Here is a 26,265-nt window from a genome sequence, read left to right as displayed (position 1 = left end):
TTTATTCGATTGATCTATTTCATTAAAAGATAAAAGGTGATCATTATAGGCAGTCAAACAACACAAATATTGATAATTTTCTTAGAACAGCCTCTACTTAAGGAATCACTATTGTAAGAGTTCTATTCAGTTTAGTAGTTACAGATTATGCATGACCAATGTATCCAGTGCCAGGTTAGACATTGATGACTACAGGTATTGATCGACTTACGACCTATGCAACTTACGACCATTCGACTTTATGACCACAATCGCTAGCCACGACTGCTCTGCATCTGGCAGCGCAAACGTTGCCCAGCTGGGCGTAGGACAGTGCGGACCAGCTTCTGGCAGCACTACCATCTCCACGTGCACCATTTCAACTGTTGTCCCAGACTCGGTACAGCAATCTGTGTTTTGTGTCTTGGATATTTTTCATCAAACCCTTCCCAATAAACTTCTTATACATTTCGAAGCAATGGACCCAAACATCGAACGATTTGCAAGGATTGAACGGATGGCGCATGATGTGTTTCATCCGTATCGTGAAATTTATGAAGAATAAAAGAAACATACAATTCTGACAAAGCTCACCATGTTTATGAAAAAACCAACTCTGGTAACCCCAACTGCTGCCTCAGATGATGACATCAACGATCCGCAGCCAAGCACCAGTGGCCAATAAAATGTTTCGTACATGTTTATATATTTTGATATGTTTTGCAATTGGGAAAATGTTTCCTATGGTATTTTTTACACCTGTATTTTGTATTTTTGTATGCACCTGTATTTTGTAATTTTGTATGTTTTGCAAATATTAAACCAGTTGTACTTGTAATGCAGTGTTTTACTTAAACCAGACGAATGTAAAAATAAGAAACAAAATGGTGTAGAGATGATACAAATGGCATGAAATGAATAAAGAAAATTATGATATATAACAATAATGAAAGAAAATTATGATAAAATATGACTTAAAGATTTTTATAACATCATTTCACAGTACTGTACATATAGCCTACTCAACTTACGACCAAATCATGTTACGACCTGTCTGTCAGAACCAATCGTGGTCGTAAGTCGATCACTAGCTGTATACCAAAAATGAATGAAATGCAGTTTTAGCACATAGTAGATACGATCAACTTTATTTTCCTCCTTCTTGTCATCATGGCTTGGTACAGGAAGTCACCAGAATCTAACACTAAGTTCATTATTCCCATTGATATCTTCTGACACTTCACAATCATAGAACTCTGCACCTTATTATCAAGTATTCTGACACCTCTGAGATGTGTACCAGTGTTCTTTCATATCAAAATATCCTTACCCTTTTTTGTATAACTATTATGTTATAGATATTGAAAATAAGTTGTTATCTGGGAGCCTACTCTACTTGTGGTATTTTGTTGGCCTCATTGATCACTGCCTTGAAGGTTACTATATTCTGTATCACGGATTCCCAAATGTTGTTTCATCATAAAGTTTTCACAAGAATTCAGTGAAATTAAAAATAAAAATGATATAATAAGTTTTTGATAGCAGTAAATTCATCCAATTAGCCCTGGCTGGTCCTGAAATCCTGGGCTCAAGTGATGCTCCCCCTCAGCCTCCAAAAGTGTTGGGATTACAAACATGAGCCACCACACCTGGCCTCTCTATTTATTTTTATAATTAGTATCTAAGAATTGATATATTATTACTGATTTTAAAATACAGGGATCTCTAAGTTAAAATAATATGGAGGAGAAAAATCCCTACAAAGGTGCATAAGAAACTTCAAAGAGAGTGAGTGTGAAGAAGAGGAGTGGGAACCAGCAGATGAAGAACAGCCTGAGAGGGATACTTTTTGTTGTATACTTTTATGTGCATTTTGGTTTTAAGAACCATGTGAGATTATACATGTTCAAAAGTAAAAAGAGGCAAGGCATGGTAGCTCATGCCTGCAATCCCAGCACTTTGGGAGGCCGAGGCGGGCAAATCACTTAAGGCCAGGAGTTTGAGACCAGCCCAGCCAACATAATGAAAATCTGTCTCTATAATAAATACAGAAAATTAGCTTGGAGCGGTGGCATGAGCCTTTAGGCCCAGCTACTTGGGAGACTGAGGCAGGAGAATCGCTTGAATATAGGAGGTAGAGGTTGCAGTGATCGTGCCACTGCACTCCAGCCTGGGTGACAGAGTAGGACTCCCTTTCAAAAACAAAAAAAGAAAAGAAAAAGAAAAAAGAAGTAAAAAGAACAAACTGATAAATGTAATAGTTTAAAATATCCTTATCTAAGCTCTTAAAATGTCATAATAAAAGAATTTGATTAGGAATATTGAGGAATTTAGAGTCTAAAGAGTTGAGATAGGTTAACATCAGAGGTAAATCAATCCACTTGGACTTGGGAATCAGAAAACTTCTCTGGAAATTCAGACTAAGAAGTGTTTTCTTTTCACCTCTAGAATAGAGCCAATTAATTTAAGTCCTCTGAGTTTGTCTTTTCATTATTCAAAGTATCACTCTTGTTAAGTGTTTCCTCTTTATTTCCCATGGTACCACACTCAAATTCTGCATTTTCTCCTACCTGTGTTTCTCATTTACAATCACATCTCACTCTAGTCCAGGCATTCTGAGCAAGATTTCACTGTGTCTCCAACTCATTCAGACACCTCTGGTGGTTCTTTGCTTCCTTTGACAACAAAACTAAACTTTTCTGATTTATTTAGCCCAGGGTCTCTCAATCTTGGCAGAAATGTCAATTTGGGCTAAATAATTGTTTATTACAAGAGACTGCTTAGTGCATTGTGTGTATTTGCATGTTTAACAGCATTCTTGATCTTTACTTGCTAATTTTCTGGTTATGACAACCAAAAATGTCTCTAGACATTGCCAAATGTCCCCTGGGGATCAAAATTGGCCCTAGTTGAGTATCACGGATCCATCCCTATCCTATTGAATAAACCCAAAATCTCACTGGTTCGTCTGTTTTTCTATTAATATGCTACACTCATTCCAAGCTTGGTTCAAGTGGTTTCATTCTCCATCTTTGAAAGTTATCTTCTCTTCCTTCCACATATGCATAAAGGTTATTCATCTTCTATTTTATTCTGATTAAATAGTAGCATTAATTTCAAAAAATTATTTCTTGATCCTTACTTACAAATGCAGGTTTTTTTTTTCATCAGCAGCAATAGGTTAATGCATTTTTAAATAGTTCACTTTGCTTTACTAACTTCAATAAATCTTGCTACCATTATGTTTGCTTTTTAAAATATGCAATGATTTTTGTTTTTTTTGCTAGTGATTCTTACATCAATGAACTCTTTTATTGGTTATCGGAATTACTTCAGAGCAATCAAAATGATTATTCATCAAAATATTTGTCTGAGATTATATATTAGCCTACTTGCATTATAATTTTTTGAAATTTGACTAAAGAGCCAGGCATAACTGGCCCATTCTCTAAAATTGTTTCATATAGTCACAATAATATTCTGTGCTAAAGATTAAAATTTGCCAAATTGATTACAAATCCTATCAAACAGGACCTTTCTCTTGGGATCCATCAATTTTCCTCTAGATTTTGTGTATTGTCTTATGGCTTCTCTCTACATTTGCAAATAAATCCTAACAAACAAACAAAAAAATAACATATTTCTCTTATCCCATGCTTTTTCCCCTTTTCTTCACCATCAGACCTTATTAAGAGGCTGCCTACTCTACATTCCTGATATCCACTTGTTCAAATACTACTGATCATTGTAAAATGCCAAGTTTAAGCATCCTCACCCCACCACCAGAAGCACATTTTATTGAAACTAATTTTGCAAGATTAGCAATGACCTCCTACTTGATATGTCCAATGACTTTCTGTATGTTCCTCTCAAATAAATCAGTACTTTTTCTTTTTCTCTAAATACAATTAAATTTGTTTGGCCTTTGCATGCCAACTAGGCGGAAGCACTGGCTGGTGCCAAGAAAGCCAAAAAGCCAGTGGGACAGAGCAACCCGCCCCAAGTAAGAAGGGGAACTGAACACAGGGAAACAGCCCAAATGGCAGGACAGGTCTTCCTGCCACCACACAAAGCCCAGTAGGCCAAAAAACTCTCACTCCAGAGTTAGGCACCCAGAACATTAGTTAGAGAGTGACCAGGAAGAATCCAGCTCGGAGGGCCGAAGGAAAGCCACCAAAGCGGCCTAATTTTCCTGAGTAAATAAAAGACGCAGCAGCTCCACTGAATCTGTGCAGCCTAGCAGCACCTCCACAGGCAGACAAAGGAAAGGCTGCCTCCCCAAGCAGCTACCTGAGATCAAAACTACAAAAAGCCATGAGATGGGGAGAAACCAGTGCAAAAGAATGAAACCATCAAAACCCAGAACATCTCTCCCCCACCACAAGTTCACTACTCCTCACCAGCAAGGCAACAAAGCAGGATGGAGAATTAATTTGATGAATTGACAGAAGCAAGCTTCAGAAGGTGGGTAATGACAAACTTCTGTGAGTTAAAGGAACATGTTCTATCCCAATGCAAAGAAACTAAAAACTATGAAAAAAAGTTAGATGAAATACTAATTAGAATAATCCGTTTAGAGAAGAACATAAAGTACTCAATGGAGCTGAAAAACATACCACAAGAACTTCATGAAGCATACATAAGTTCCAGTAGCCAAATAGATCAAGCAGATAAAAGGATATCAGAGACTGAAGATCAAATCAATGAAATAAAATGAGAAAGCAAGAAAAGAGAACAAAGAGTGAAAAGAAATGAACAAAGCCTTCAAGAAATATGGGATTATGTGAAAAGACCGAATCTACACCTGATCAGTTTACTAGAAGATGACGGGGAGAATGAATCCAAGCTGGAAAACACTCTTCAGGATATTATCCAGGAGAACTTCCCCAACCTAGCAAGGCAGGCCAACATTCAAATACAGGAAATACAGAGAACACCACAACAGTATTCCTCTAGAAGAGCAACCCCAAGGCACATAATCATCAGGTTCACCAGGGATTAAATGAAGGAAAAAATACTAAGGGCAGCCAGAGAGAAAGAAATACTCAGGTCACTCACAAAGGGAAACACATCAAACTCACAGCAGATCTCTCAGCAGAAACCCTACAAGCCAGAAGAGAGTGGGGGCCAATATTCAACATCCTTAAAGAAAAGAACTTTCAACCTAGAATTTCGTATCCAGCCAAACTAAGCTTCATAAGTGAAGGAGAAATAAAATCCTTTACGGACAAGCAATTGCTGAGGGATTTGTCACTACCAGACCTGCCCTGCAAGAGCTCCTGAGGGGAGCACTAAACACGGAAAGGAAAAACCAGTCCCAGCCACTGCAAAAAAGAACCAAATGGTAAAGACAAACAATGCAATGAAGAAATTACACTGACCAAAGGGCAAAACAACCAACCAGTAATAAAATGGCAGGATCAAATTCACACATACAAATATTAACATTAAATATAAATGGACTAAATGCCCCAATCAAAAGACACAGACTGGCAAATTGGCTAAAAAGCCAAGAATCATTAGTGTGCTGTATTCAGGAAAACCATCTCATGTGCAAAGACACACATAGACTCAAAATAAAGGGATGAAAGAAGATTTACCAAGAAAATGGAGAGCGAAAAAATGCAGGGGTGGTAATCCTAGTCTCTAATAAAACAGACGTTAAACCAACAAAAATCAAAAGAGACAAGGGCATTACATAATGGTAAAAGGATCAATGCAACAAGAAGAGCAAAAGATCCTAAATACATATTTACCCAATACAGGAGCACCTAGATTCATAAGGCAAGTCCTTAATGACCTACAAAGAGACTTAGACTCCCATACAATAATAGTGGGAGACTTTAACACTCCACTGTCAATATTAGACAGATCAACGAGAGAGAAAATCAACAAGGAAATCCAGGACTTGAATGCAGATCTGGACCAAGTGAACTTAATAGACATTTACAGAACTCTTAACCCCAAATCCACAGAATATGCTTTCTTCTCAGCACCACATCACACCTACTCTAAAACTGATCACTTACTTGGAAGTAAATCACTCCTCAGCAAATGCAAAACAACAGAAAACATAACAAACAGTCTCTCAGACCACAGTGCAATCAAGTTAGAACTCAGGATTAAGAAACTAACTCAAAACCGCACAACTTCATGGAAAATGAATAACTGGGTCCTGAATGTAGACTGGATAAATAATGAAGGCAGAAATAAAGATGTTCTTCAAAACCAATGAGAAATGAAGGCACAACATACCAGGAACTCCGGGACACATTCAAAGCAGTGTCTAGAGGAAAATTCACAGCAATAAATGCCCACATAAGGAGCAAAGAAAGGTCTGAAATCGATACTCTATCATCAAAATTGAAAGAGTTAGAGGAACAAGATCAAATTCAAAACCTAGCAGAAGACGAGAAATAACTAAGAAATGAAGAGCAGAAATGAAGGAGATAGAGACACAAAAACCTTTCAAATATCAACAAATCCAGGAGCAGTTTTTTTTTTTTGAAACGATCAACAAAATAGATAGACCTCTAGCCAGACTAATAAAAGAGAAAAGAGAGAAGAATAAAATAGATGCAATAAAAAAAGATAAAGGGGATATCACCACAGATTCCACAGAAATACAAACTACCATCAGATATTACTACAAACAACTGTATGCACACACCCAGTAAATCTGGAAGCAATGGATAAATTCCTGGAAACTTGCACTCTCCCAAGACTAAACCAAGAAGAAGTGGAATTCCTGAATAGACCAATAACAAGGGCTGAAGATGAGGCAGCAATTAATAGCCTACCAACTAAAAAAAGCCCAGGTCCAGATGGGTTCACAGCCGAATTCTACCAGACTTACAAAGAGGAGCTGGTACCATTCCTTCTGAAACTATTCCAAACAATCCAAAAACAGGGAATCCTCCCCAACTCATTTTATGAAACCAACATCATCCTAATACCAAAACCAGGCAGAGACGCAACTGAAAAAGAAAACTTCAGGCCAATAACCATGATGAACATTGATGCAAAAATCTTCAATAAAATCCTGGCAAACAGAATGCAACAGCAAATCAAAAATCTTATTCATCATAATCAACTAGGCTTCATCCTGGGGATGCAAGTCTGGTTCAACATACGCAAGTCTATAAATGTAATCCATCACATAAACAGAACCAAAGACAAAAACCACATGATTATCTCAATAGATGCAGAAAAGGCCTTTGACAAAATTCAACAGCTCTTTATGCTAAAAACCCTCAATAAACTAAGTAGCAATGGTATGTATCACAAAATAATAAAAGCTATTTATGACAAACCCACAGCCAATATAATACTGAATGGGCAAAAACTGGAAGCATTCCCTTTGAAATCTGGCACAAGACAAAGATGCCCTCTCTCACCACTCCTATTCAATATAGTATTGGAAGTTCTAGCCAGGGCAATCAGGCAAGAGAAAGAAATAAAGATATTCAAATAGGAAGAGAGGAAATCAAATTGTCTCTATTTGCAGATGACATGACTGTATATTAGAAGACCCCATTGTCTCAGCCCAAAATCTCATGCAACTGATAAGCAACTTCAGCAAAGTCTCAGGACACAAAATCAATGAGCAGAAATCACAAGCATTTCTATACACCAATAACAGACAAACAGAGCCAAATAAAAAGTGAACTCCCACTGACAATTACTACAAAGAGAATAAAATACCTAAGAATAAAACTAACAACAGATGTAAAGGATCTCTTCAAGTAGGACTACAAACGCCTGCTCAGTGAAATAAGAGAGGACACAAACAGATGGAAAAAACATCCCATGCTTATGGTTGGGAAGAATTAACATTGTGATAATGGTCATACTGCCCAAAGTAATTTATATATTTAACGCTATACCCATCAAACTACCAATGACCCTCTTCATAGAACTGGTAAAAACCACTTCAAAATTCATATGGAACCAAAAGAGAGCCCACATAGCCACAACAATCCTAAGCAAAAAGAACAAAGCCAGAGGCATCACCCTGCCTGACTTCAAACTATACTTCAAGGCTACAGTAATCAAAACAGCATGGTACTGGTACCAAAACAGAGACATAGACCAATGGAACACAACAGAGGTCTCACAAGCAACACCACACATCTACAATCAACTGATCTTTGACAAGCCTGACAAAAATAAGCAATGGGGAAAGTATTCCCTGTTTAATAAATGGTGTTGGGAAAACTGGCTAGCCATGTGCCGAAAGCTGAAACTGGGCCCCTTCCTGACACTGTACACTAAAATTAACTCCAGATGGATTAAAGATCTAAACATAAGACCTAACACCTAAAAACTCTAGAAGAAAACCTTGGCAAAACCATTCAGGACATAGGCATAGTCAAGGACTTCATCACTAAAACACCAAAGGCAATGGCAACAAAAGCCAAAATAGGCATATGGGGTCTAAATAAACTCCAGAGCTTCTGTACAGCAAAGAAAACAATCATTAGAGTTAACTGGCAACCAACATAATGGGAAAAAAGTTTTGCAATCTACCCATCTGACAAAGGGCTAATATCTAGAATCTACAAAGAACTAAAATAGATTCCCAAGAAAAAAAGCAAACAAACCCATTCAAATGTGAGCAAAGGATATGAACAGACACTTTACAAAAGAAGACATGCAGGAGGCCAACAAACATATGAAAAAATGCTCATCATCACTGGTAATTAGAGAAATACAAATCAAAACCACGTTGAGATACCATCTCACACCAGTTAGAATGGTGATCATTAAAAAATCTGGAGACAACAGATGCTGGAGAGGATGTGGAGAAATAGGAACACTTTTACACTGTTGGTGGGAGCGTAAATTAGTTCAACCATTGTGGAAGACAGTGTGACAATTCCTCAAGAACCTAGAAATAGAAAAATACCATTTGACCCCGCAATTCCATTACTGGGTATATACCCAAAGAATTATAAATTGTTCTATTATAAAGACACATGCACATGTTTGTTCATTGCTGCACTGTTTAGAATAGCAAAGACTTGGAACCAACCCAAATGTCCATCATCAATAGACTGGATAAAGAAAATGTGGCACATATACACCATGGAATACTATGCAGCCATAAAAAAAGATGAGTTCGTGTCCTTCACAGGGACATGGGTGAATCTGGAAATCATCATTCTCAGCAAACTGACACAAGAACAGAAAACCAAACATCATATGTCATCACTCATAGGTGGGCGTTGAATAATTAAAACACGTGGATACAGGGAGGGGAGCATCACACACTGTGGTCAGTAGTTGGGGGCAAGAGGAGGGACAGCAGGGGTGGGAGGTTGGAAGGGATAATGAGGGGAGAAATACCAGATATAGGTGATGGGGGGATGAAGGCAGCAAACCACCTTGCCATGTATGTACCTATGTAACAATCCTGCATGATTTGTACGTGTACCCCAGAGCCTAAATTACAATAAAAAAAAAGAAAGCAAAAAAAAAAAAAAAGAAAATTCAAATTAAATAGCTTACTTAAATTACATAACGTGTAAGTACCAGAAAAAAAAAAAAGAAGAAAGTACCTTTGCACTTACACTATGACTGACAGTTGTCACCAGCTACAGTTTCTCGTGATAAGTACTAATACTTCACAAATGTTTCTAGGTCACTTTGCATGTAAAATTGATGAGTCTACCTCAAAAACTGCCTACTAAACTTTCTATCCCAATTGTTATGTTCTTTAAACCCTTATCATCTCTTACTAAGACCAGTTCAAAGTCCGTCTAGTAATGTATTTTTACTTATTCTCTCTTCACACAGTTATACTTTAAAAAGTTGGAGTCTATCCTTATCCCCAAATTAACGAAGTAAGTAAGGTGTTCCTCCACCTTTTGCCTCAGACTTCAGACTTCATATGTCCCACCATAACTTTTTAAAAATCTCATACATTTGATGTGTTAGAGTCAGGAATCTAGTTCACTCTTGTTTTCAAGGACACGAGAAGACATGGCAAATCAAACATCTGACCTTGGGTCCCAAGGCTCCAAGAAGGATGAGAGAAAGTTGCTATAGCATCTACATCTATGAGGACACTAATGGGAGTTCCTATTGATTTTAATTTGAACAGATTCTAGAGCCTTTTGTTGGAGGGGGCTTCATCTACAGTAACAGCATCAGTGAGATGAAGTAAAATGTATAAATGAGGAATATATGCCCTCCAGGACCCAAAAATGACAGAAAGACAATGAATACACTTGTAGTCCCAGCTACTCCAGAGACTGAGGTGGGAGAATTCCTTGAGCCCAGCAGACCCACCTGGGTGACACAGCCAGGCCAACATCTCCAACTCAAAAGAAAAAAAGACATTGCACTTGTATGTTCTTAATAAGTGTGTCAAATGAAACTTTTTGGAGGAGGATTTCATCACTGTAATGTCATACCTGTGCTCCTGAAGAAAGGCAGATGCAGTGAAGACCTTGTCTATAAAAATTGTGTGATGGCATTGCTGCTGAGGTACTCCATGCTAGCCTTATACATGCACATTGTGTCTCTTCAGAGGAAGGCAACTGTGGTTAAGAGGCTGTAGATATAGGCAGAACAGAACAAATTAGCCAAATGTGGAGTAGCAAAATATTTACTTATTGTTGTTTAAATAGGGTTAGTAATTTTGATATTGTGTATTGGGTTTGAGGTTTTAATGAATTGGGACCACAGGATTAAGGCTATGATAATCCACTCTGAGGTATCACTTATGATTTAGGTTTAAGAAATCATAAAATCACACTATCCAATGAAAACAATTGGAGATAATCACCTGCTCCTTAATTCGGTCTTACGTAATAATTTTTAATCCTTAATGACTGTGTTAAGTTACATTAGATCACATTAATTATTTATCTAGGGGTCTATAGGGTCTCATTTTTTTCAAGCTAATGTGTAAGTGCTAAATTCTTGATTCACTTTTAATTTATCACTCATTGTGTCAAAATCTCTATGCTTTATGTAGGATATTTTAGCTATGGGAAACTGGGGCCAAGCTATACAGGTAAAGTGAAACATACCTAATTTTTCTCTATTTTATATTTACTTTCCTAACATTATAGGAGGTGCTATGTTTAAATTCAGTGGGGTTCCCGGGTACAACAGTAATTTGAGTCCCAGTATTGTTAAGTCCACAAAGCTTTGTAATTTGGTGCATTTTAGGCATTGTCACAGTTAATGAAGAACTTGTGTTGTAGACACACAAAAGTTAATCCATGCCCTTTTATTGTTGTTACATAAAATGATTTTTAGAAATTTTGGATTTTTAATTACATCAAATTATTAACCTTTATTTTAATTAAAGATAGAGGTATTGACATAGATCTAGAGATACGTATGTGTGTGTGAGTGATTTTTAGTTGCTGTATCTTTCTGTTAACTCGTGTACACCTTCCAGACCGCTACAGAAAAAGGCAGGGGAGGAGGGAAGGGATGAGATCTTGTAGGCAGCCCTCTTGTTCCAAGGCTTCCCACTCTACCTCTGAGGGATGGAGGTTTGCATTTAAGAGAGCTATAGCAGCCCCTTCCTGAGACAGCACAGTTAGCCATCTTGTGTGAAGTATCACTCCTCTTGCATGTTGATGAGGGCAGCACTTACTACATCCCAAGCACTGTGGTTAGAGGTGTTGTATTATTTAGGCAATTGAGTGTTCGGGTGGGGTCATGGAGTTCATGCAGAGATAAGACTTTTTCTTTTACCTTACAGGCTCCTTTAGGTTAAACATTGTGCTACTTATCTCCAAGGGTGCTGCCCATGATACCCAGGAGGGTCTGGCTGGTGAAAGTAGCGAGGTATGTAGCAGCAAAGAAGACAGGCAGCTATCAGGCAACTATAATAACCTAAGAAAGGGGCCCTAGATGCCATTTTTCTGCTGTGGGGGAGCTTTTTGGGTGGCTGCATATTTGGTGGTGATCCGTCACAGCTTTAAAATCCAACACCTTTATCCACAGGGGTCACTTGAAACACAGAAAGACCAGGGTTCTGTCCCAAATAATAATAAGCATTAACCCCGAAGAAGTGACCACCTCTGGAAAAGACCTCTAACAAAGCTGTTCCAGCAGACACAGCAATAGGCAACAAAGCTAAAGCCAAGGCTCAGGTTCTGGCCAGAGCCACTCTAGAGGTGGTTTGGATCCACTTAGTAAACCAAGAACGGACCTTCAAGAAGCTATCCAGGAGTCAGCAATCATGACCATGCATCCTGCTCACATAGCTAACTGTTTCTAAGATTGATTTATAAGGTTTAAAGGGTTTAGGTCATAATCCCAAAAGAGACAATTTCATCCATAATCCTTAATGTTGAAATCCTGGAAAGATCAAAATCCCTAATGTCTAAAATTTCAACAATCACAATTCCAAAAGGTTAAAATACCAAATGTTGAGATCCTTAAAGCTGAATTCTGGGGAAGGGATTTGTGTGTTTTTTGACTGTTTACAGCAAAATTACATCTTGTTAGGCAGAATTATTATCTTATTATTGTCTTTATTTTAGAAATTAAATATGGTTTAAGGAGATGTATTTGGATGCCAAGTTGAGAAGGGGTGGACTTGTGGAGTTAATTCTAGGTGTCAAATTAACGATATTAGGAAATAACTAAGAAATCTGTAAAGCGTTATTTTGGGTGTGTCTTTGAGAGTGTTTGCAAAGGAGATTAGCAATTGAGTCTGAGTGAAGTAGACCAGAAAGATCTGCCTGCAGTATAGTCAGACACCATCCAACTAGCCAAGGACCCAAGGAGAACAAATACAAAAGGTGAACTTGTCTCTCTCTGAGAGCTGGGACAGACTTTTCTTCTGCTACCTTGGACAGAAATTTCTTCGCTCTTAGGGTGGCTGCATATGTGGTGGTGGCCACCACGGGTTCAGATTCATCTTGTCAAAAGACTTGGATTGTCTCTTAGCATGTTTCAGAGGACTGCATTATTGAGCTTGGTACACACAATTATAAACATAACAATATGCTATGCATTTATATATTTTGCTTTTTGACCTATTTCTTTATGAATATGAATATGGTTTGTCTGCTTATGACTTTATGCCTGTGCTACTGTTGTTATTATACCAGAATGTTTATGTTTGTAAAAATATATTATTTGCCTATTTTATCATGTAAAGTGGCCTATGAAAGGTTCTGTCATTCTTTCATGTTTCTCAAATGACTATTTTTTTAATGTAAATAAATACCTTTCTAATTATTTTTATAATTATATTTTTGGTATATTGATATTTCAGAATTTGACCAGTTGAGATTATGGCTTTCAGGATTGTCTTTTGGGATTATGATCAGCTCCCAATTTAAAGATTATTTTGATGGCAGGATACAATACACTGATATTCCAAAGCAGAGAAAGCTGCCAGGCAGGGCCCACGAAGAGTTGCATCCAGGAACAGGGTCATAGCAAGCTGTAGCTATAGGGGGCAACTTGCATACATCAAGTGGGGTGAGGTTAGCTAGGTTTTGCAGGCTTCCGTTGGATTGGCTAATTTGAATGATTTCACATGGTTCCAGGACAGAGGAATTATATCTAGTTTTCTGGTACCTAGGGCTGGGGCAATTAGGGCAGGTGTATAGTGGTCCAGGGTGTGATCACCCATAAAAGAAGTTGTTGGAGTATAGACTTAGCTCCTCAAGAAGCGGAACTGAACCACCTCTAGTCAAGGCCTCAAAACAGGGTCAAGAAAACATTTAAAAAACAAAACAAAATGAAACTTCATTACACTTGTTAAAAAGACAGATTCCTAACCCACTCTCCAAACATACTGAATTGATTTTCTTGGTCATGAGCCTTGGGAATCTGCAGTTTTAACATTTTCTCCAGGTAAAGTGAATTTACTGTAAGTTTACAGAGAGCTCAGGTTGGGCTCTGGAGTTAACCTGTCTGGGTTAGTGGCTATATCTGCCAGCTGTAGCCCATAAGCCCTTCACTTCACTTCTTTACGTCCCAGATTTCTTACTATAAAATTGGATAGAATAATAGTACCTACATCCTAAGGTTGTATGAACATTAAATGAAATAACATATATTTAGAATGCTTGCCATATCCAAGTGCTTGTGTTAAGCTTAAAGAACTTGAAATTTTCTTTGAAAAACTAGAACCAGGCCAGGTGCGGTGGCTGACACCTGTAATCCCAGCACTTTGGGAGGCCAAGGCAGGTGGATCACATGAGGTCAGGAGTTCGAGGCCAGCCTGACCAACATGGTGAAACCCTATTTCTACTAAAAATACAAAAATTAGCCGGGCATGGTGGTGCATGCCTGTAGTCTCAGCTACTTGGGAGGCTGAGGCAGAATCACTTGAACCTGCGAGGCAGAGGTTCCAATGAGCCAAGATTGAACCACTCCAACATGGGCAATGGAACTAGACTCTGTCTCAAAAGAAAAAGAAACCCTAGAACGATAAAAATCCAATATCTTAAAACATTTCCTTTAAAAAGATTGTGCTAATTGCATCTCATTTAAGAAAATGCAAATGTAGAATCCAATTAAGTATATTTCTCAATAATTTTTAATTTTAGGAGTCACTAATCAGAGTAGCCATGAGAAAATTCTCTTTTCAGTTTAGTCCATCTTAATTTGAAATGAATCATCTTTAATGTTTTTGCAGCATTTGTATCTTCCTGAAGTCTTTAAATCTGTATTGATACTACATGTTTTATAGCCAAAACAACAACAACAATAATAATAAAACAACAAAGAGAGAAACAAAAACACTTTCTTAAAAGACTTTAATCTTCATTCCAGCACTCCATCAGGAGGGAATTGATTACTACCTGCTTGCAACTTTAGAAGCTGATGAGACATTATGGGCATTTTCAAGATCTGTTTTGTCCTTTCACCTCTTAGCCACATAAAAGCAAAGTTGACCATAAAGTGATGTTAGTGGTCTACAAGAAAATGTGATATGTCTTTTTTCAATTTACAAAAAACTCATATTCCATTCTCAAAAGATAACACCTCCATGGCCATTAAAAGGGAAGTAATATTTTTTGAAATTAATTAAAAATTTTTTCCAGTTTTATGGAATCACATATTGACAAAATTGTATATATTTAAGGGGTACGACATAATGTTTTGATGTCACTTCCCATAGTTAGTTGTTGGGTGTGGTGAGAACATTAGGATCTATTCTCTTAACAAAAATTTCATTTTAAAATAATAAGATTTATACCTCTTTTCTGTGAGCACAGGGTTTCACAGGCTTCCACCTGTTTTATTACTTTTAAAATACAATTTGAGTTTACTAGAATGTAATTGTTAATACAAAAATAGTTTTATACACTAATATAAGAACTCTGACTGAATAAAATATGGAGAATGCTACATTTCTTCCTAATTGGTTAAATGATAAAGAATTTTAAAAACAGGAATTACTTTAACCCTGCTATTAAAAGTAGGAGGCCAGTGCGGTGGCTCATGCCTGTAATCCCAGCGCTTTAGGAGGCTGAGGCAGGCAGATCACAAGGTCAGGAGTACAAGACCAGTCTAGCTAATATGGCGAAACATTGTCTCTATACAAAAATTAGCCAGGTTTGGTGATGGGTGACTATAGTCCCAGCTACTTGGGAGGCTGAAGCAGGAGGATTGCTTAAATCCGAGAGGAAGAGGTTGCAGTGAGGCAAGATCACACCACTGCATTCCAGCCTGGGTGACAGAATGAGATTCCATAAAAAAAAAAAAAAAAAAAAAAAAAAAAGCTAGGCAAGTGTCTAATCCGCTATCCTACTCATTGAAATTATAAAAATAAGTAATATTTGGTTTGTTAAATCTTCACTAACTTAAGATTGTTGATTAAAATCAAAATATGGGTCTTCTTTTGGGGGTGATGGAAATGTTCTCAAATTAAGTATTGGTAATAATTATAAAACATAGTGAGTACAGGCCAGGCACGGTGGCTCACACCTGTAATCCCACCACTTTGGGAGGCCGAGGTGGGTGGATCACGAGGTTAAGAGATCGAGACCGTCCTGGTCAACATGGTGAAACCCCAACTCTACTAAAAATACAAAAAATTAGCTGGGCATGGTGGTGCGCACCTGTAATCCCAGCTGCTCAGGAGGCTGAGGCAGGAGAATTGCCTGAACCCAGGAGGCGGAGGTTGCGGTGAGCCGAGATTGCGCCATTGCACTCCAGCCTGGGTAACAAGAGCAAAACTCCATCTCAAAAAAAAAAAAAAAAGAAACATAGTGAATACAATAAAATCCACAGAATTTTACACTTTGCACTGGTAAATTTTTATGTGAATTATATTTCAATTTTTTAAATTTACAAAATGTTATGTATTGTATCTAATTTCTGCTTGTCTTATCTTTCTACAATGTAAGCTCCTTGAGGGCAGGAACTTTTGTTCTGTATCCCCAAAGCCTGGAATAGTGCCTGGCATTTTGTAGACACTCAATAAATATTTGAATTTTATGTTGTGTGTATTTTACCAAAGTAAAAAATAACTAGTTGAAAAAAATACAAAAGAAACTCTTAACGACTTTTTATGAGAAAATCTTTATTTTCTTGTTCACCACAGTTTACAAAATTTAAACTTTTATAGACTCTACTTTTAAAGAACATTTTTTATTCTTATACTTTAAGTTCTGGAATACATGTGCACAACGTGCAGGTTTGTTACATAGGTATACATGTGCCATTATAGTTTGCTGCACCCATCAACCCATCATCTACATTAGATATTTCTCCTAATGCTATCCCTCCCCTTGCCCCCCACCTCCCCCAACAGGCCCCAGTGTGTGATGTTCCCCTCTCTGTGCCCATATGTTTTCGTTGTTCAACTCCCACTTACGAGTGAGAACATGACGTGTTTGGTATTCTGTTCCTGTGTTAGTTTGCTGAGAATTATGGTTTCCAGCTTCATCCATGTCCCTGCAAAGGACATGAACTCATTCATTTTTATGGCTGCATACTTTTATGGCTACATAGTATGGTGTATATATGCCACATTTTCTTTATCCAGTCTAACAATGATGGGCATTTGGATTGGTTCCAAGTCTTTGCTGTTGTGAATAGTGCTGCAATAAACATACACGTGCATGTGTCTTTATAGAAGAGTGATTCATAATCCTTTTGATATATACCCAGTAATAGGATTGCTGGGTCAAATGGTATTTCTAGTTCTAGATTCTTGAGGAATTGCCACTGTCTTCCACAATGGTTGAACTAATTTACACTCCCACCAACAGTGTAAAAGCATTCCTATTTTTCCACATCCTCTCCAACTTATGTTGTTTCCTAACTTTTTAATGATTGCCATTCTAATGGTGAGAGATGGTATCTCAATGCGTTTTGATTTGCATTTTTCTAATTACCAGTGATGATGATTTTTTTTCACATGTGTGTTGGCCACATAAATGTCTTCTTTTGAAAAGTGTCTGTTCATATCCTTTACCCATTTTTAATGGGGTTGTTCATTTTTTTTCCTGTAAATTTGTTTGAGTTCCTTGTAGACTCTGGATATTAGACCTTTGTCAGATGGATAGATTGCAAAAATTTTCTCCCATTCTGTAGGTTGCCTGTTCACTCTGATGATAGTGTCTTTTGTTCAGAAGCTCTTTAGTTTAATTGGATCCCATTTAACAATGTTGGCTTTTGTTGCAATTGCTTTTGGTGTCTTTGTCCATGCCTATGTCCTGAATGGTATTGCCTAGGTTTTCTTCTAGGGTTTTTATGGTTTTAGGTATTATGTTTAAATCTTTAATCCATCTGGAGTTAATTTTTGTATAAGGTATTAGGAAGGGGTCCAGTTTCAGTTTTCTGCATATGGCTTGACAGTTTTCCAAACACCATTTATTAAATAGAGAATCCTTTCCCCATTTCTTGCTTTTGTCATATTTATCAAAGATCAAATGGTTGTAGATGTGTGGCAATATTTCTGAGGACTCTGTTCTGTTACATTGTTCTACATATCTGTTTTGATACCAGTACTATGCTGTCTTGGTTACTGTAGCCTTGTAGTATGGTTTGAAGTCAGGTAGCTTGATGCCTCCAGCTTTGTTATTTTTGCTTAGGACTGTCTTGGCTATATAGGCTCTTTTTTGTTCCATATGAAATTTAAAGTGTTTTTTTCTAATTATGTGAAGAAAGTCACTGGCAGCTGAATGGGAATACCATTGAATCTATAAATTACTTTGGGCTGTATGGCCATTTTCACAATATTGTTTCTTCCTATCCATGAGCATGGAATATTTTTCCATTTGTTTGTGTTCTCTTTCCAAGGTTTGTAGTTTTCCTTGAAGAGGTCTTTCACATCTCTTGTAAATTATATTGCTAGGTATTTTATTCTATTTGTAACAATTGTTAACGGGAGTTTGCTCTTGAGTTGGCTCTCTGTCTATTATTGGTGTATAGAAATGCCTGTGGGTTTTGCACATTGATTTTGTATCCCGAGACTTGGTAGAAGTTGCTTATCAGCTTAAGAAGTTTTTGGTCTGAGACGATGAGGTTTTCTAAATGTACAATTATGTCATCTACAAACAGAATGATTTGACTTCCTTGCTTCCTATTTGAATACCCTTTATTTCTTTCTCTTGACTGATTGCCCTGGCCAGAACTTCCAATACTATGTTGAATAGGAGTGGTGAGAGAGGGCATCCTTGTCTTGTGCTGGTTTTCAAAGGGAATGCTTCCAGCTTTGCCCATTCAGTATGATATTGGCTGTGGGTTTGTCATAAATAGCTCTTATTATTTTGAGATAGGTTCCATCAATAGCTAGTTTATTGAGAGTTTTTATCATGAAGGGCTGTTGAATTTTGTCAAAGGTCTTTTATGCATCTATTGAGATAATCATATGGATTTTATTATTGGTTCTGTTTATGTGGTGAATCACATTTATGGATTTGTGTGTGTTGAACCAATCTTGCATCCCAGAGATATATAAGGCATGAAACATTTGTAATTTTAAATGTATTAGTGCACATTTAAAAACACATTAAAAATAAAAAACAAGTGAAATTAATTTTAATAATATATTTTAACCAACCCAATATATTGAAAATCTTATCATGTCCGCATCTCACTAGCCCATTTCATGGTCCAAATAGCCAGTTGTGGGACAATGCAGGTTTAAAGTCTTCAAATTAGACTATCCATGGGATCATTTATTTAAATATTGTCTTATCACAGATATTAAAAAGTCTAAATTATAACATTTAAAATAATTTAAAAATCCATTAATTTTCATAAAGAATATATAATGAGTTTTTATTATACAATCCACTAACGAAGATGAGAAATTATCTCTACAAATCATTGAGGTATGCAATCAGGAGTGGTATCTTGGACTATGAGCTATGAAATCTCATCATATCCTTCTATTTTTTAAAAATTCTTATTTTAGGTTTAGAGGTACTTGTGCAGGTGTTTTACATGGATATATTGTATAATAATGAGTTTTAGGCTTCTAGTGTACCTATCACGCAAACAGTGAACATTGTACCCAATAGGTTATTTTTCAAACCTTCCATTCTTTCCCCTTTTAGAGTCCATAGTGTCTATTATTTCCAACTTTATGCCAATTCGTACCAGTGTTTAGGTCCTGTTTATAAGTGAGAACATTTAGTATTTGATTTTCTGTTATTATCTCACTTAGGATAATGACCTCCAGCTCCTTCCATATTTCTGAAAAGAATATGATTTAATCTTTCAATGCATGCATAGTATTTCATGATGTATATATACCACATTTCTTTATCCATTCTTCTGTCAATAAACATTTAGGCTGATTCCATTATCCTGCTAGTGTGAATAGTGCTGTAATGGATATGCAAGTGTCTTTTCAATATAATGATTTACTTTTCTTTGGGTAACTACCCAGTAGTTGGATTGCTGGGTTGAATGGCAATTCTATCTTTAGTTTTTTGAGGAATCTCCATATTATTTTCCATAGAGGTTGTACTAATTTACATTCCTACCAACAACATATAAATGTTACTTTTTTTTGTATCCACACCATCATATCTTGTTTTTGACTTCTCAACAGCCATTTTGAATGATATAAGATGGTACCTCAATACCCAGTTTATTTAGAGTTTTTAGCATAAAGCACTGTTGAATTTTGCCGAAGGCCTTCTCTGCATCTACTGGGATAATCATGTGGTTTTTGTCTTTGGTTCTGTTTATGTGGTGGATTACGTTTATAGACTTGCGTTATGTTGAACCAGCCTTGCATCCCCAGGATGAAGCCTATTTGATCATGATTGATAAGTTTTTTGATGTGCTGTTACATTTGGTGTGCCAGTATTTTGTTGAAGATTTTCTATCTATGTTCATCATGAATATTGGCCTTAAGTTTTCTTTTTTTGTTGAGTCTCTGCCAGGTTTTGGTATCAGGATGATGTTGGTCTCATGAATTGGGAAGGATTCCCTCTTTTTGTATTGTTTGGAATAGTTTCAGAAGAAGTTGTACCAACACTTCTTTCTACATTAGGTAGAATTTGGCTGTGAACCCATCTGGACCTGGACTTTTTTTGATTGGTAGGCTATTAATGGCTGCCTCAACTTCAGCCCTTGTTATTGGTCTATTCAGGGTTTCAGCTTCTTCCTGGTTTAGTATTGGGAGGGTTCAAGTATCCAGGAATTCATCCATTTGTTCCTGGTTTACTGGTTTATGTGGATAAAGTTGTTTGTAGTAACCTCCTATGATAGTTTCTATTTCTGTGGAATCTGTGGTGATATCTCCTTTATCATTTTTATTGCATCTATTTGATTCTTCTCTCTTTTCTTTTTTATAACTCTGGCTAGCAGTCTGTGTATTTTGTTGATCTTTTCAAAAAAACCACTTCCTGGATTTATTGATTTTTTGAAGGGTTTTTTTTTTGTCTCTATATCCTTCATTTCCTCTCTGATATTAGATATTTCTTGTCTTCGGCTAGATGGAATGTATCTCAAAATAATAAAAGCTATTTACGACAAACCAACAGCCAATACCATACTGAATGGGCAAAAGCTGGAAGCATTCCCTTTGAAATCTGGCACTAGACAAGGATGCCCTCTCTCACCACTTCTATTCAATATAGTATTGGAAGTTCTAGCCAGAGCTATCAGGCAAGAAAAAGAAACAAACGGCATTCAATTAGGAAAAGAGGAAATCAAAATGTATCTATTTGCAGAAAACATAATTGTATATTTAGAAGACCCCATTGTCTCAGCCCCAAATTTCCTTAAACTAATAAGCAACTTTAGCAAAGTAAAATCGATGTGCAGAAATCAGAAGCATTCCTATACACCAATAACAGACTTAAAGACAGCCAAATCAAGAACAAACCCCCACTCATAATTGTGGGACAAAAAGCATAAAATACGCAGGAATACAACTAACAAAGGATGTAAACATTGCTCAAGGAAATAAGAGGGCACAAACAGATGGAAAAACATTCCATGCTCATGGTTAGGAAGAATCAATATCATGAAAATGGCCATACTGCCCAAAGTAATTTGTAGCTTCAATGCTATCCCCATCAAGCTACCAATGACCTCCTTCACAAAACTGGAAAAAACCATCTTAAACTTTATATGCAGCCTAAAGACAGCCCACATAGCCAAGACAATCCTAAGCAAAAAGAACAAAGCTGGAGACATCATGAGTGAACTACCACAGGGTCTGAGCAGGATAGGTGGATCATTGTCATTGGAGGTTACATTGTCATTGCCTAGGCTGATAAAACACTGGCTTTTCAACATTTGCAGCTCAAGGCTTCGCTGTTTGGTTATCTTTAGAAATGACTTTTTGTTTAATTAGCAGAGTTGACATTAGGCATGAGAGTCTTAAGGAGGGAGTTTGTTTTCAGAAAAGATTTTATGTGGAGAAATCTCACAGAAACATCTTAATTTTTTTTTTAAAGTACAGAAACTCCAGATGGTTTCACCATCTTTAGTTTATTCTTTTGTTATGTGGTGTTTATTAACCCCATCCAAAATGCTGGCTCCTGTAAATCTCACCAAAACTTTAAAAGTGAAATGTTTCATGAAATTTTACGCTTTTAAATTATGCAAACCTGCTCTAATTTCACCGTGTCCTAAATTGCATTTATTATTATGATCTATTGGTTATAACTAATTAAAACTGAATTATATTAAATATAATTACTGTAACACATTTATTTTCTAGTGCCAGCTTGCATATTTTCTTTATTCTCTCATCTCTCTCCTTAATAATCTGTAAAATCAGTAATCAATTTCAGGTACCTCTATTACTTAAATTTAAAAAAGCATGTTAAGTGGAGCCAATTTGTTTTCAAAATATTAAAGTGGACATAAAATATTTTCCCTGCTTTCGTGTATTATAAATTTGATACAGAAGGAGAAAATATAAAGGAAAATACATTTTTTTAAAGGAAAACACACACCTGATTTATAAAGATCATTCTATTTTACACTTTAGAGAACTCAGACTTTGGCTTTGGAGTCCCTTAACTTTTCCTTGCTTCTACTTGTCCCATGGATTTATTTTTTGAAATTTAACAAAGAGTACATATATACTGCTTGCACATCTCTGATAACACAAACATGTGTCCAATTGATTTATCCTCTTCCTCATTTTTCTTCTTCTTTGTCATAATCATCATAATAATTACAATGAATTCTGCCAATTTGCCTAAGATCTGGTTCATTAGTATGCCACAGCTAGCTTGCAAGATCCTACTGTTTAATTTTCAGGAATTTTATGAACTGATTCTTAAACATAGCCATTATTAAAACTTAAACTTTATAAATTTACAATGAAATAAATAATATAAAGTGTAATAAATACTGAAAATACAATCTCTAATTATTTTAGCACATTTTATATTTTCTATGCTCTTGAGATTATTTTTATCCATTGTCACAGTATGGTAGAACTACTTTACACTATTGAGCTACTGTACATTTCTTCTCAACTCTGTGTTCAGTGACATCATATTGGTAGATTGAAACTGACCATGGTGGAATATTTACAGTGCAGAAATCATCAAATTCCACAAATTGAGGATTTTTTCTCCCATTGGAGAGTCACTTGTTAAAATTTACCTGGGATAGAAAATGAACAAAATAATCCTGGAGCACCTTGTAATGCCAAAAATAAGGAAGTTCTAAAATGTAAAAATAAAAATTAAATTAAAATAACCCACTTTCCAATGGAGGTATGTCAAAGTGACACAGGCATTAACTAAAAGAGCTCCCAATGGCCAAAGCTGGAACAATTTGAGCAATAAAATATTTTATTGGTAGTGTATTATAACCCAAATTACAAAATGAATATTTATAATCCATACTACTATGAACAAATTATTAAATAAATTGAGAGATGGGAGAGAATAAACAAATCTCACCTGCAGAAGAATTCCAAATAAATTATGTAGTCACTCAAGCCTCAAGGACATGAAACAATCCCCTACTCCTTAGCTATGAGTTTTTTCCTTCTAAAGAAAGCAAAAGAGGAAGAAAAAGAACAACTTTAGAAAATCTTGACAAGCATTATCTTAGTCAGGTGATCAAGACCAGCATTTACAGGTAAGTCATGTTGATAGTATTTCTTACGAGGTATGATATGCTTAAAATGGCCCTTTACTTCTGCAGTATTTATCTGAAGTCCAATAACCCTAATCTACTCATGAGAAAAGCTCAGACAAATCCCAACTAAGGGACATTTTACAAAATACCTAAGCAATACTCCTCATAACTGTCAAGATCATTGAAAACAAAATTCTGAGAAACTGTCACAACCAAGAGGCGGTTAAGATGTCATGACCACTAAATGTAAAATGATATGCTGGATGGGAATCCTGGAGCATGAAGAGAACATTAGATAAAAATGAAAGAAATCCAGGTAAAGTATGAATTTTAATTAATAATAATGTATTGATATTAATTAATTGTGAGAAATGCACCTAACACTTTATTAATAGGGGAAACCAATTCTGAGGTATATGGTAACACTCTATACTGTCTTTATAATTTTTCTATAAATCTAAATTATTATAAAATTAGGATTTTTAAAATTTGCTAACACTGAACTGATCAATTTCTGCCCTAGATGTCACTTAGTGACGTCCTATTCAATGCTGACTGCTCAGTAACTCTAGGTGGACATCAAGCTGTTTTGCTGCTATTGCACTGCCCCTGGGCCTGTGCCCTAAGCATCTATGGGTGAAGGTAGGAAACTTGATGAACAAATAAATAATTGCTAATAATTTCTGTTAAATTATATATTGATATCACATACTTTGCATTCTTGTCAAATCATTATTTATCTGAAATATATAAGCTCAGGGTGGCAAATCAGAAACAAGAGTTTTTAATTAGTCTATTTATTCGTTAATCAAAGGCAGGTTAAAATTCCCTTCCTTTGACCTACATTTTATCCAGTACAGCAAGAACAGAGTTCTAAACTCTGTCCCTAGAGATGGAAAACTCAAAACCTTCAGGATTAGGCCAGTAAATGAGTGGATTGTCTGGGTGAAAGACAATAGAAGCTGGTGGGTGGACTGCCTGAGTCAGAGACAGCAGGCGTGATGGAGCTTTTCATCAAACTGGAGAGCACAAGCTTGACCTAAAGAAGTTAGTGTTAAGTATTTGTTAAACTGCTATTGCAGCCCAAGAAAAAGTTAGCAGTTTGGCAGGAACTTCTGCACTAAATCATCAATTAAATCCCAAAAATATTTCTTCGACAGACTTGAGTGAAATTGAGGTGTTTCATTCAGCTCATAACCTATCTAGAGATGTAGATCCTGAGAATTTTTAATACATATTAATGAATTTATTCATTTTATTTTTAAATTGAAGAAATTCACTAATATTGATAAGTAACATATGTTTTTATGCCAAATGACTGGTATAAAGGAAATAGGCTGCTTTCCATATTTTTGTCTCTAAATAATATACTTTAAAAAATCTATCACTAAAATTTAGGGTATTTTTAGCTTCATATTATTGGAAAATCAGTCATATTATTGTTTGTTTTAATCCTGAGAACCTCTGAGATTAAATTTTCAAATAATATATTAATATAAGAGTTCTTTTATCAGTGTCTTAAAAATAATAAGGCATTTTGCTATCTCCTTAAAACCCAAGTACACATCTAGTGATTTTCTCACACAGAAATGCTGTTATTAAAATTAGTCAAGGGCAATGTGTAAGTTCAGCATAAGCCACTATGAGAGAAGACTAGAATTAGGACTTCTAACCATGGTTTACTACAAAAATATTCATAGAATAAGAAAATTAATTGGCTAGATTCCTTTGAGCTAAAGCAATATTTTCTGTTATAGGAGCTGCAGAGGATATACAGAAAGAATAATTTAAGTCTCATGCAAAAATAAATTCCTGTTAATGATTATATTGTGCTAAATTCTTTGTTTAGGGGAGCACTAAAGCTGAAGGAAGTATCATTCTTTCCTAGCCTCAAGATAATTTTTAAATTTCTTAGCAATTTAATATAGCCATATAATGCATTAAAAATCATCAGTGACCTTGTTGCTAAATACAGTAGATGTGGTTATTTTCTTACTTTGTTCACAGCAGTTGTTGATAGTATTGTTCATTGTCCTTCTTAAAAATGCCCAAATCCACAACTCTTACTTGCCTCCTACCTCTCTTTTTTCTCTAACCAGTAATTTTTTTTACTTGATGCACAAAGGTTGAACATATTGCTGAGGTACATGTGATATTTTGATTCCTGCATAAAACATGTAATGATCAGGCCGGGCGCAGTGGCTCAAACCTGTAATCCCAGCACTTAGGGAGGCCGAGGCGGGCGGATCACTAGGTCAAGAGATCGAGACCATCCTGGCCAACATGGCGAAACCTCATCTCTACTAAAAATACAAAAAAATTAGTTGGGCGTGGTGGCGTGCACCTGTAGTCCCAGCTACCCAGGAGGCTGAGGCAGGAGAATTGTTTGAACCTGGGAGGCGGAGGTTGCAGTGAGCTGAGATCATGCCACTGCACTCCAGCCTGGTGCCTGACGACACAGCGAGACTCTGTTTTAAAAAAAAAAAAAAAAAAAAACAGTAACAATCAAATCAGGGTAATTGGAATATTTATCACCTCAAACATTTATTATTTCCTAATGTTGGTGAACATTACAAATCTTCTCTTCCAGTTACATTGAAATATGCAATAAATTTTTGTTAACTATAGTTGCCCTACTGTCACTAGAACTCATTCCTTCTAACTATATTTTTGCACCTACTAACCAATTCTAGTTCATCTCTCCCGCCCCTCTATTTTCCTCAGCCTCTGAGAAACACCATTCTACTCTCTATCTCCATGACATCCACTTCT

At 36.3% G+C, this 26,265-nt stretch overlaps 1 pseudogene across 1 annotated transcript in view; it reads left to right on the top strand.

Moving 5' to 3' along the window:
- The first annotated feature begins 241 nt into the window (after nucleotides 1–241).
- Nucleotides 242–26,265, top strand: part of LOC116549070 — a 70,589-nt pseudogene continuing 44,565 nt past the window's right edge. Inside the window, exon 1 of the transcript XR_004267793.1 lies at nucleotides 242–379. The product of XR_004267793.1 is annotated as a ribosome biogenesis protein BRX1 homolog pseudogene (transcript). The remainder of the gene's footprint in view (nucleotides 380–26,265) is intronic.

The sequence above is a fragment of the Sapajus apella genome, unplaced genomic scaffold (genome assembly GCF_009761245.1).
Source record: "Sapajus apella isolate SASKATOON/1434 unplaced genomic scaffold, GSC_monkey_1.0 scaffold1, whole genome shotgun sequence".
Lineage (NCBI taxonomy): Eukaryota > Metazoa > Chordata > Mammalia > Primates > Cebidae > Sapajus > Sapajus apella.
The sequence above is the reverse complement of the archived record's forward strand: the minus strand, read 5'-3'. Positions and strand labels throughout refer to the sequence as shown.